The following is a 14,234-nucleotide window of genomic DNA, read 5'->3' as shown; positions in this document are numbered from 1 at the left end:
TTGTCTGGTGGAGTAGATCTGAGCCTCTATTGCTCTGGTGTTCTTATATATATATATATATATATACACACACACACACCCTGTGGCTACATACCCCGTGGCTACATGCTGCCCTAATGAAGGATTTATTTATTTAAAATATTTTATAGTTACAAAAAACTGAATATCAAGTTAACTCAAATTAATACAAATCAAAAAGAACATTTTTTTTTAAGTCTTTCTTTTTGTTTTCTTAAGAAAAATGTAAAGTATAATGCAATATCTTAAAGCATCAGCCTATGTCAAATAGAGCATAATCCTGAAATGATTATTATAGAGGACGCCAGCTCTGCCCGGAAGGACAGATGCTGTACTGTAGTGTTTAACTTTAGTTTGTAACAGTGTGATGCGCACTGTGATGAAAAGACGAGGAAAATCAATGAGTAAAACTCGTGACAAGAATCATAGTGGATCCTTCTATTGCTTGCAAACCAAACAGATGGGTAGAAAATGTGCAAACACAGACACGCAGTCTCACATAGAAACCCCTCCTAGGCTCTTGCTAACTGCATCTTTCTTGGATGAAAGAGAATTATCTAACCATTTGAAGGAAAAAAAAAAAAGCACCTAGCCAATTATTGCATACCCTGGCACAAACAAGATAGCTGCTGAAAAATGCTAATTCTTCACATTGTGCATTCCATTACAGGAGACGTGACAGCTCTTTAATATTATGATAACAGTGGAGGAGAAAAAAAAAAAAAAAAACGCTTTCATTCAACAAACCGAGCAGCACTAGCAGCTGTAGAGAAAGCAATTTGCATGCTGAATTTCTCTGTGAAATGCCTGCAGTGTTTTTAATCACTCGACATTAACAAATCTTTTAATTACCATTTGTCAACAACTGTGTTCAGAATAATTTCAGCTGTCTGATGCTTGGGGTTTAAGGATGGTGCGACTTAAACACATTTTCTATTAGGTATTTCTCATTTCTTTTGAGGGTGTTGAAAAGGCACCCTCATGATAAAGGATTCTCTGTGAAAACGGAAATACATTTTTCAAAGAAGGAACAGTGTTGGCAGGAGATTAAACTTAAAAAAAAAAGATAAATGTTATGAAAATACAAAAACTTTTAGCCAAATATCAATTGTATAACAATGTGATATTTTTAAGTGATTGCTATAAAATAAATTGAATTTTCTAGTCTGTTTTTTACTGTATTGGATAACATTTGGAAGTATCTTTTGCACAAACAATGCACTAAAGGTTTGTTTTGTAATTTGGTAGCTTTCATAACTGTCATAAAATTTTTGAATTAGCAGAATCCAGACAGGAGTAACACAGATGAGTGTGTTGCATAATTGCAGTCTCAGCAGGATTCCGTCTTCAATGAAAAAAAAAAAATGGTTGTTCATTTTCTATATAAAGTTATTTATGTTTTTTCTTAAACTCACTCATTAAAAATCTTCAGCTGTCATAGAAACAAGAGAATATTCTTGTCTTTTGCTTTGCATTTTTAGCATATTAAAATTACAACAAAAATGTTACTTTTCTTTCATGTCTTGCCAGCTTTCTGCTGGTTCTTTTGTCATTACACTTCCAGCATATTCATAATGCACTATTGACGGACAATCGATAAGACACATCTAAACTGTGGAAGGCATGGCTGACAATTGCTGGAGGTAATGTTGAATCTCTGTCCGACCCTTTTCTCCACCCATACAAATAGGACTTATGAGACTACAGGTCAAAAGGGGAAAACATCGACTGAAACCCTAAAAGTTTTCCACAAACCTACTACCACTCTGGCTCAGCAAGTAGGCAGTTAAAAATTAAAATGTGTGCAGAATATTGCTGATTAAAATGTTTGCAAATGTAAGAATGAGAAGAAAAATGAGTAATTTAGTTAAAAATATGACATTAAAAAGCAGTATACAAATAGCAATGAGATAATTATGATGTCTTATTAGGACAAAACACAGGATTAAATTAATCTTGCATCATTTATTTCTGTGCAATCAAAAATCATGCTATTGTCTGGCTGCTCAACACAAGGAAACAGGATATAAACTGAACAGTTGTGCCTCTTTTCGCTCTAGTCCTCAGACATAAAGGTGTGAGCATATGAATACATAATCAAGAGCTCTCTCGCCCATTGGAGGGACATCTCATATAATGCAGTGACACTTGAGCATTCACACAGCTGGAAAAAGAGAGCAATTTAGCTCAGGGCTGATAAGATGAGCTGAATACCGCCTTCAAAACACTGTTAATCATCAGAAGGAACTCACACAACCTTTCTCTCCATCACTGACACAGCTCTTTTTACTTTTGGGAGTCAAAGGCAGATTTCTTCAAAGCATTTTTGGATTTGTGATGCTTCACCAGGCCATAGAAAATGGAAGGGTGACATAAAGCAAGGTTTTTTGTAAACTAAAGAAAAATGTTCAAAACAGAAGTCTTGTGTTAGAAAGTGACAGAACAAGTCTGAAAGCAGCACACAGATTCTACTGCTCATTTAAAAGAGTTTTGTTTTGACATGCAAAAGCTGTCTCTGAAGGTAATTATTTGGGATACCTCAAGCTACTTTTTCAATACGGTTGATTTTCAAAACAGCTCATAACGTGTACTAATTCCTTCAGATTTTTTAAGGAAAGTTGGTAATTTACTCTGGTTTTACAAGCAACACATTCTAGACTCATTTTTTTTATTTTTATCCCAGTTAATTCCCAAATTTAAATGTGTTAAGATTCAAGAGATCAAGTTCATGAAAAAGATTTAAAAATGTGTTTAGTTTTAAAGTGATCTGACCCTAAAACTGAATATTTAGAGAGGTCTAGTCTAGTGGAAATTCAGTCTGGTCTCAGGCCTGGTTTTCTATGGCATTTAGGCAGCTGTAAGCCAAAATTAAACAATGCACATGGAATTTATTAAGACTCCACTGGTAAATTAGCCTGGGAGGACAGCATTTCTAAAGGAAGACCATGAAAAGGAGATCTAATCCTTCATGGATACATAACAGACTTCTGTGAAATACACTCCAGGTATGGATTTGATGAGGGAGTAACATTATAAAATGATATAAAGCTCAAAAAGGTCAATTTTGCATAAAAAATGTATTTATTTCCCTAAACGCATACATTTTCCAAATCCATATTCTGCCTCTACTTTGGCTTGTATGCTGTTGAGATCTGCTTCCCCTTTTTGTCTAAAAATTATATAATTTTGCAGTGCTACTACCAAAAAAACACCAGAGATAGCTGCAGAAACGGATGCGACTCACTATGACGACCAGTAAAAATATCTCTGGCTGCCATTTGTGCAATGCATTCCCTGATTCATAAACGGCTAGCAGACAACACAAACTGAGATCTTGTAAAAAATCTGAAAGAGGAGCAAAACCCTTTCACAGACCCAGACCTCAGCACAAGAGTCCTATTGAGATCTGATATCAACAAGCTTTTAGGAATGATGAACATCCACTGAAGTTTAGCTGTTAAAACGGCTCTATGAAAAAAATCTGTTTCCTTTTAAACATAGTTTTACACCTCTTGTGGTTTCTATGACTAAATTTAACTTTCTGGGAAAATATTGGACTCATGACTGACTGACAGGCAAGTCACAAATCAGCTTTGAATCTGATCATCAAATGTATTGGTGGATCTCAAAGTCGGTATTAATATCTTTGTTACTGTTCCTTTACTTGCTGTTTGACACTATTTGTAGTATCACACCCTCCCACTATCCACGACTGCTTTTTCTCCTCCATATGCCTTGTAATGAAGGGTTGGAACCAAACTTGGGGTGTGATATTGTATGTTAGGAGTCCAAACAACAACAAAAAAAACAAAAAAACACTGATGCTGGATGACTCACAATATTATGTGCCTTCTTAAAACTGTAATACGTTTATGCTTTTGTGGTTAAAAACGTACCTTTTAACAACAGTTTTACTGACAAACGTTCCTTAAAATTAAACAAAATTTCACCTAAAAGTTCCATTTCCTTTGCATTGTTAGTTTTTTTCCCCCTACAAAGTAGCATAGAATCAGATGTCTTTTTTGGCAGCTCTTTACTTTTCCTGCAGGTATCAACAAATCATACCGGGATGAGTCATGGTTCTTTAGTTTCAGTGGCTGTAATTTTGTTTCTGTTATTACCTTAATAAAAACAATCTAAATAGACTTCCCAGTCTTTGTGCTTGGCTCAGTCTGAGAAAGGTTTGAGACTTGATTAAAATACTAAGAGAAGAAAGGAACAGCATGCTTGAGCCCAAGCCGCCTTCCATCTCCTCCCACCCAAAAACTGACAGGCACATTTCAATCCTGTGAGTGAGAGAAGCTTGTTGATGGACCGGCAGGAGATCCTGGCACTCGATCAGTGCCTGCCATTAGGATATTTTCACATAGAGAGGGAACTGCTGCCTCCAAGCAAGGCCCACTCACATCTGCTAGGGACATACTCCTGACTAAGTGAACTGGAAGCAGCCCCCTGATGTGACCAAATGCCAGTTACAGCTTGTCTGAGAATGTTTCAGAGAGTATTTCCCACAATTAGCGGATAAAATGACACTGCATTTACTACATGTCCCTTCATACATTATCTTGTATTATGCATGTAAAATGTTTGACAATATGCTAGCTTCTGCTCAGTAGGAAAGGGTTTTGTAGAAATCTGATCACGTTTAGCATAAGGCTAAAAATGTCTAAAATACTGCGACATTTCCATTCCATACTGCATGCAAATTTCCATTCACCACTGAGTCACATTAAAACTTGAAACTATGTGAACACAATAGTAGTTGTGGTAATTTTAGTGAAGGAAGGGAGTGGTTAATGTCTGATTAAAGACAATTTTTTCATTTGTTTTTATTTTTGTTTTTCTCACACAATAAGATTGTGTGACAAAATGTTTTCTGTACAATAAAAGCTGGGCTTGGTAGATTTGCAGATACTCAAGCGAAAAGCAAAAAATGCTTAAAGCTTTCAGCCTAATCTCTGGGCTTTAAAGCTGCAAACACTGATCGTAACTGATAATCTGACACCTTTTAACTCATGTCTCCCTTGAAGTTACTAAGCTCTTTGTAGGCTTCCTGCATGCTGCACAACATTTCACAGTTTAGCAAGAAATATGTCATTTTGGTTGCTTAAGTGTCTGAGCTCCTTAAAGATTGTTCCACTATAATAAGCATTACAAAGATTAAGAAAGGGAAAAGAGAGACCAGAGGAGAGAGCATAATGCAATATAGAAGGTTTGACAGAAGAAATAATGTTGGAAGGACGAATACAGGCAAGAACAGAGGTGAGAGAAAAGTGAAAAGGGTGAGGACATTAGAAGGATACAGGCAGAGAAGAGGCCAGTATAAGATGGGTAGTGGAGCAGAGAAATAAAAAATATATTGAAAGCAATCTCAGAGAGAGAGACTTTTGAAAGGAGCAATACTGTTTGTCAGAGCTTCCATCCAGCTTGGACATCAAATGATCTAAAACATTTCTGTCAAATGTCAAACTACACTTAGGTTGTCGGCAAACATCACTTTTAGAGAGATATAATTAAATCAAAATAAAATGTACTTCTTTTGGAACACACCAATAAGAAAAACAAAGAGATCACTTGTCTTTAAATGAAGTCAGAATTTAGCCCTTTTTTGCCAATTAAACCAGCAACAAAGATGGACTTTAGTCACTTCTCCATTGTCAAGTCTCGCTCTAACCGGTTAATGTCCTTCGGTTCTACCCAAGTTTGGAATGTCTCCTTTGCAGCCTCTTCCTCACTATTGTGGGTGTGACTATGGGCAGGAACATGGGAACATAGGCGGGCTGTGAACACGTGGGAACTGTGGTCGTCACGGCGATAATCTTGTTCGCCTTAAAACTGGGCCTCTGTCTATTTAAGAACCACTTTCTGACACCGTCTTCAGCTCGTCATCACAGCTATTCTTTTCCATCATCACATTTACAATCGATCTTCAGACTGTCAAACGCAGAAGTATTTCATACGATAAGCTCAGCTTGCGCACAGTTCCAAATTGGTTTTTGCTAATCGATGCTGCTGCTAGTCTGGTGGAGCTGAGTGGAGAATGGACAAGGAGTGGGGAAAAAAGCATGGGGTAGAGGTGCTCTGTGTTCTGAAACTAGGCTGGAGACTGCAGCTTCAAGGAGGAACTTTGTAAAAACAGGCAGTGGGAGCAACTTCAACAGGAACCTAGTTGTCTATGCTTGTGCAACAGAGTACAATTTCTGTTTATTTCAAAGGTCTAGAAGTTGACATACATGACAGATTAAAAACTTTCCCAAAATAACCTCCCATCACCAAATATCAACATTTTAGCTAAGGCTGGATAGAATTACCTTTTCTTTCCATCCGTTTCCAGTCTTGCTTAAAATAAAGCAGTTACTAATCACAGAGTTGATAATTGTGAAGATTGTATTATTTAATTTCTCTTTGAAGGTTTTGTGCAATAAATTAGCATTTCATGTCCCTTTTCTCTAATGAGGCCTCCATCTTCTTGAATCACTGCATCCATGATCAGAAACAGTACAGCCTCTGCAGATACATTTAGCTGTTTTTGATCAAATTATCTCTCATCGAGAAGTCAGTATTTTCAGTAGGAACCCTGAGGAGTTATGTTTGGATTTTTTTTTAAGTTTTTTTCACATATTTCATTTTGCAATCATCTTGGGAATACACTTCCTTTCACAGCACCAAGATTTTTCAGTCGATGCCATTAGGAGCTGATCCTATTCATATTAGCAAGGGAAATCCATGTTATGGCTTTGGCTGCCATAGCAACGATGGTCAAGTTTATTTGGTTGCAAAGCATTTTGGTCTGAAGTTTTGCTATTTACTTTCCTCTGATTATGTATGTTTCAAATGCAATACAGTCACATTCTGCAGGCAAAGTATCTCCGAGGAGATCTAAAAGTGCCATTTCCTGTGAAAGTGAGAGCAGCTTTTGCTCCCCAGAGTCTCCACAGCGAAACCTTTATTCCTCTTATCATAGATACCCATCCTCAGACATCCGACACAGCCACAGCTCCAAACAGGGGAACATTTTTATTTTCCCCAAGCAGCCTGCTGGTAAAAAGCCTGTTATGTGTGCGTGTGAAAGAGAGATAAAAGAGAAGGTGAAAAGTAACAAATTTAATGGCGAGACCACTAACGGCTTTGGCTTTTTTTATTTTTAGGGTAGAGGTGAGCGAGTCAGTGGGTGTCAGAGTAAACAACAAAATGTAAGCAGGTGCAGGTTTGAATAGCGACTTTGAAAAATAAAAAATAAAAAAAAACAAGTCTGCAACATGTGCTGGTTCTTCCTCCTGTACCTGAGCAGATATTGGAAAAAGTGACTGTTGAGGAGTTGCCAGGGACTGTGTGTTTAAATTTAGCTCGAGTTCACCACATACATACGGTTTGTTGAAATAAAGCAGCAGGATGCAGCTACCAAGACTCACAGAAGCTGTCAGAGACTCTTAGACCCTAAAACTAAGGGGGGAGGGGGGACGTGAATCCTCCATATTCCTTTCTGAATCCACATGAAAGAAAGAAGCAGTTAAATTCTCCCCTCTCTCACTGACAGAAAGGAAATGAAAAAGGGAGAATATGAGAAGGCAAGGGAAGTGGGAAATCCATTTTAATTAGTGAGTGCCTTACCTTCCTGTTTGTTATAACCCTCCTGTCTTCCTCCAGCGTGCAAAATTCCCTAACAATGGCGTTCACAATGCACCAGGGATGAAGCAGAGGATTAAAATTTTGTTTTTCTTAAGCAAAGTTGACAGAGACGTATTTGGTCTTTTTCCTCTTAGTATGCAAAGCACTCCCCTACTGTCACTGCCAGCTAAACTGTTCCAATTAAGCTTGATCCTCCTCTTTATCCACTTGTTTGTGTTAGAGGGGAGATGGTGGCGGCTGGCTCCTATTGAACTGCACGCTGACGAAGACAGCTTCTTGTCCAAGCCGGGGTACAAGACAGGAGTACGCATGAAAAGAGTAGACTTGAAGCACGTGTGGACACTTGATGTTACAGTTATACACCAGCGGAGGAGGAGGCAGAACATGAGTCAGCACTCCTACATGAAAGGGTAAACAAGTATGACTTGTTTTGTGTAGGAAGTGAGAAGCAAGCAACTGAAGAAGAACCACTGCACCTGTGTCAAGAAATTATGGCATAAAAAACCACCCTGGAGAGCATACGTATGCAGGGTTTTTAATAGTATATTCATGAGTCACCAGGCTACGTAAGAAGGGAAGTCATTAGCACTTAGTGTGTTTCAGAGGGAATATCTATGCTTATTAAGCAGTGCATAGTATAATTGACATATAACAAAAAACAGATAACAGGAACATGATTTTTTTTTTTTTAAACATTGTAGATTAACATCTGGAAAGTGATTTTTGCCAAAGTTTGACTTCTCAAAAAAAAAAAAAAAACACATTCACAGTTGTGATTGCGTAGTTTCAGTCTATTTTGGCAGATATCGGTGAGTAAATCAGGAACAATAAAAATGATAACAGCATTATCATCATTACAGAAAACGTGTAATGGAATTACATGGACTATACTGAAATTGGGTGGGATATAATACTAGGTGGCATTTATTAGCCAACAATAGTCGGCTTGCAATATCACCACTGACATGCAAGAACCCCAAGAGCATGACACTGCAGTGTGGATCTGCTCAGCTGCAGGATGGAGAGCATGAGCAAAATAAACAGTGCAGTCTAATTAATAATGCCATGCAACAGTGCATGAATGTTGCCCCAATTTTGCCCCTTCTTTTCAATCCAATGCAGGTGAAGATGAAAGGAAGGTGGTGGCGGGTGTGATCTTGATTATTATTTCCAGATCCTTATAGACACCACAATTAGCTGTTCAAACAGTCTCATACTAGATGTATATATTAGTTTTCTGGCACCTTAGAAGGTCTGTTGTGGCATTGCTCCAGAAAAGACAGGCGTCACATAAGCCCTGACTCTGTCAGCTGTCAAGTGTGATGCCAACTAAGGCTTTTGGATTTTCATCAAAAGTCAGTGGTGCAGTGTAGGACAAGTTGTTTGCCAACAAGCTTTGTTTTATATTTTGGCTTTTGTTTCATTGTTGTAGATCTTTGAAGAAATTTTGACAAAATTGGCAAACCCTAACAGAAAACATTCTGAATAACTTTAGTTTATTGTGCTCATTTTTACTTCTATAAAACAGTTTTTTTTGTTTTTTTATCAGAATGAACTACAAAATTACGTTCCATCCTACACTTCACACAATGCATAGTATACTGTGTTATTTGAAGTTAGATAATATTTGTTCGTAAACAGTGTAAATACAATAAACAGCCATGGGACAGTGCGGCACGGCAGAAAATTAGCACCAATCTGAGATTTGTTTTTTTTTTATTTATTTATTATGAGAACACAGTCATAATATTACAAGAATAAAGTCTCATTATGCCATTAAAGTAATATTTGCAGAATAAATAAGAAAGTCAGAAATTACGAGAAAAGTTGCAAAGCTTTGGAAGGGTTTTCAAGATCTGGCAGGAACAGCTCATCAAGTTCGTGTGGTTCTGCCTTTGAAATAGTAATTTGCACAACTGTTTCAAAGTCATGCTAAACAATAATTTAATGATATCAAAAGATGTGCAATATTCCTTTTTTGATTTTTTAAAACTCATATTCATATTGATATAACTTGTTCTCACATTATTATAACTTTATTCTCATTTTATTGCAACTTTATTGTGGGTGGGTTGCCGGTTCAATTCCCACCCTGGCTGCTGCTGTCATAGTGTGTGGCGCCACCAGTGGACCTGGTGGTGCTGGTGCATGGCAGCCTCACCTCTCAGACTTCTTGCAATATTATGATTTTCTTCTCATATTACTTTTTGTAGGAATATTGTGATTTTTTTTTCTAATACCTGCCCATATTATGTAGCTTCTAGGATTGTGGTGTCGTTTCATAGCACAATCGAGTAACTATGTTTCTCTCAGTTGTTATGAAAATACTGTATATAAAAAAATAAATAAATAACACACTCTGACGATATAAGTTTGCAGCTACAGCTCCATCTGGAAATTGCTCACTTTAAAAGTGTTACTATGCTGTTGGATTCTTCTACACACAATCACAAACTAACATCCTTTGGGAGCAGTTGAATTGTAAGTCACAGCATTGCACTCTGAAACTATAAAACAGCAGACAGAGATGAAGTTTGGGTTCTATACGCAATGCTGGCCATGATGAAAACTTCTTGTCAGACTTTGTTATGAAGCCTCTGCAATATCTTGTGAAGAACTCATAATGACAGGCATTTGTTTTCATTACTTCTCCGAGTTTCAACCAGCACTGTAACCTAACTTATCACTGTACCTTAGTGATGTGGAATGAAAGGGCAGCCAAGGAGAGAGGGGCATGAAGAAACAGCATGAAACCTACATGCAGCTTAAAGCCTGTGAGACATATCACACTGTAAAAATATTGCAGAGAAACACATGTGGTTGTTTTGAGGAGGTTAAAAGCATTTGTTATACATAGAAACTGATGTTTCTGCAAGAGCAACTCTGGCTGGACTTGAAAATTAAGGAAACTGAGGAAGACAATGTTAAAAAGACCAGAAAACCTGAAAAAAATAAACATTTGAGAATATAGTGACAGTTGACCAGGCTATTACTGGGCTACGCTGTCTTGAGTCCTCCGAGTCCCAAGGGTGATCATTATTGCACAGATAACCTCAACAGCCTTTCCCACATCCTCTTATGTGACACCAGGTGGGATTATCGCTCTTCTGACTGCTACTATATAATGGCCTTTGGAGGTTTGTTTGAGCAGATTACATCCACGGCAGTGAAGGCCTCAGCAGAATGGCTGACTGTCACTCCCTTGTTGATTTTGTTTGGGGGTAAAGCTTTGATCATAGAAGTCACTTTCCAACTGTGGCCAATGCTACAAGAGAGGTGAAGTAAATTTTTCATTGGCAGGTGTCTAAGGATAGAGAAATAAAGGGATCCAAGAGGATGATGTGATATAATCTGAGTCACTAGAAAGGGAGGAACTGGTTGAAGATGTTATTTATGTGTTGAGAAACCCGTTGAGGGATGCTCAGAACAAAGTCACGCCTTAGAAAGTTTTGGCCTGTGTGTAAACGTAGCATACTTACTAAGATAAGTATTGAGCACGTCACTGTTTTTCTAAGCTTTAATGTTTCTAATGGGGCAAGACACATAAGATTAATAACAGAAGTTACCAATCTCTAAAATGATAAACTCATACAAAATAACCTTGGCCTTGTGTTATAACAAAGCTGCATGCTCCAGAACTGCAAACTACTAACATTTCTGATGATTAGTTGCATTTGTTGAGCAACAGGTTGGTGATTAGACCCTCTTAAAGTTTGTAAAACCAGCAATGGTGTACTTAGAGCAGCTGGAGTCTACCTGTTGGAAACTACTGTAAAAAGAAAACAGACCAATTTTCAAACTTATCAAAGCCTCTAACAAATGCAGTGGGAAACATCTTCACAAAAGAAGATAATTAACATTATAGAAACTGTTACTTTGCTTAAACAAAAAATGAATAAACATTTCTGAAGATGTTATTTATGTGTTGAGAAGCCTGATGAGGGATGCTCAGTCTAAATACTTTACCCAGATGATGCATTAGCATTACAAATACTTATAAAATGACCCTAAAACGGCTCCTTAATGTTACGACTACTAGTGGGTTTCACATTCTCCTCTTCTATTTAGTTTGAACATCTCGCCTAATGCTGGACCATCAATTTTCAGTTCTTTTACGTTAAGCAGTCTGCCAGTCACAGCTCGTCTGGAGGATACTCACAAGTCTTGCTTGGTGTGGTATCAGAGGGTGTTGGGACAGAAGTGGTGATAAATCCTGTGTCCTCTCAGAAGGCGCTAATAATTCAAGATGATGTGGCCAAATGTCACAGGACATATTTCCTGTCCCCTGCAAAGACAGAGCCACTCAAGAACATGACAAATGGCCACGACTTTCATCTTTTCTCTAAGAATCTCACTAAAGCCTAAAACATGAGGCTCATTGTTGTGCAGGGGTCACTGCTGTCAGGATCATTTCGAAAAGAGGCGGATACAGCTCAAACAAAAATAAATGCCTGTGGTTGACAGCAGTGTTTAGAAAATACTAAAAAGGGAGGATTCCGTTATATTAGACGATTACAGTAACAAAGTACCCTTTCAGGTAATGGTGTCTCTGTGTTTAAATGATAAATAGTGAAAATAATCTACAAGGTACAAGTGTCAATAGTAGAAGCATTGCTACCACTTAAGTAACGCAAGTAAAAGTAAAAAGGACAGAATAGCAACACTACTCCTAAACATGCATTTTTTTTTGTTACTCAAGTAACTACTTACTACCTACTTCTGAAACTCAGTGCCCTTAGCCACCAGAACAAGAAGCATGGATGTCGAGAAGATTTAATTGCAAACAAAAATTCCTCCCCCTGTTTTTCCCCACTGAAACACACCCACCTGAGAGTTACATTCCCCCCCAAGAGTCCTGAAACTCTATTGGCCCCAAGAAACAGCTTTTTGGCAATCCTGGCAGTGAATATCTTTCCACCTTTACGTTTAGCTATAACATAGTTAAGCTTAATTTATTGCAAGTTAAACTGCCCTTTGTGTCACTAAATATGGCCCCAGGCACAAATATTGTTGACTTTGCTTTAAAGTTAAATGGAAAAATGCCTCGAAGGAAGTAAGTGCTGCACATATTGCAGTTCAGTAAATCTCCGCTTTATTCAAGTAGTAAAGTTTTATAAAGTTTTTCATGTCCAAATGACTTAATGTTGCACGGTTTTAAATGGCTGTGAGTGGTCCTGTAAAATAAGCAAACTAACTACTCTCTCTTTGTGAAATTAATACCATACATCTCCAGTTTACGCAACTGTGCCAGATCAATAAATCTATCACCTCATTTGTACAAGTGATGCCTGATCCTGCATCCTACTTCTTACAATGACAAGCTCTCTCACTAAGCTCAATCTACATTAGTTGTACTCTAGCAGCCTCAATAGCCTCTCCACACCTTTCTACTGTCTCCTGCTTCAGACATAAATGCTTCCTCTTTGAGAGTTTCCAGACAAAATCGATACACAGAGAGTGTTGGCAAAAACAGAATCCAGATTTCCATCACTTCGGCCTTTTCTTATCCCCCAAGCCAAAGCCATCAAAGCCTGGGCTCCTGCACAACAATCAGACAGGCAGACAAAGTCATCACAGTGTATCTGAAGGATAGATCCCTTATCTCCGCACTGGCCTGTGTGTGCTTCAGGATTAGTAAGGTGTGATCACACTTAGCTTTAGTCATCAAAATTGAACTGCACATATAAGGTGACTGACATCAACTTCAGTGCAAGTTTTCATGTTTCCTTAAGGTCATATCGCTGAGATAAGCAATACATGGACAACATCAGGTTAAGACATATTCCTAGGTTTCTAAAGAATTTAACAAATCGAGAGAAAAAGAATAACAGGTGTTTGTGAATGAATTAGTTTTTACTGAACTTATACCATAAACATTCATCCTTTTCCATGAACTGGATCTCTCTTACTCACTTTGACTTATACAGAAAGTCCCTACTTTTAAAAAGGGTAAGCAAAAGCAAAGAATATGATTAACACTTTTTTAAAGTAAGACTGGGAAGTTAGTTTTTGGTCAACAGTGGCTTAAGTCCTGCAAGGTGTGTCCCTCAACATCATATGGATGCAACTGTAGTAAAACACACTAAGGAAAGAAAGATTTTTTTCTTAGTATCGAGTTTGGCATATACCAGTCTTTTTTGTTTACTGATAAAAATTGAAACGCAACTTATGATCAAAGTTGAGTACGCTAAATATATTGTAATGAGCCGTGTGTGTGTGGTGTAGGGGGGTATATTAGTGGCAGTCAAGGGGAGTTGAAGGGCAGCAGCAGTGATGTCAGGGTAAATTGAGACGATGTGTGCAGAATATTGTATGACAGTGTGGTAAACAACAGCCAGGTGGAACAGTGCAACTTGAAATGACTGCTTTTTCTAAACAGATGGGCACAGTTTATGGCTTCTACACGTGTTTATTAAGTGATTATATAAGTAGAAATTAGACAGGTTGAGGTAGATGGGAATTGTGCAACACTGTGACTTTTCTTTTAGATGGTTTTCTTGTTACGAGAACTATTTGTGAGTTTTTCTGATCTCTACTCTTCATTGTCACGCTCCCTACAGGGAGCGTGACAATTTCTCCATGGGGTA

This window comes from Poecilia formosa, unplaced genomic scaffold (assembly GCF_000485575.1).
Source record: "Poecilia formosa unplaced genomic scaffold, Poecilia_formosa-5.1.2 Scaffold10, whole genome shotgun sequence".
Classification (NCBI taxonomy): domain Eukaryota; kingdom Metazoa; phylum Chordata; class Actinopteri; order Cyprinodontiformes; family Poeciliidae; genus Poecilia; species Poecilia formosa.
Note: the sequence above shows the minus strand (reverse complement) of the source record.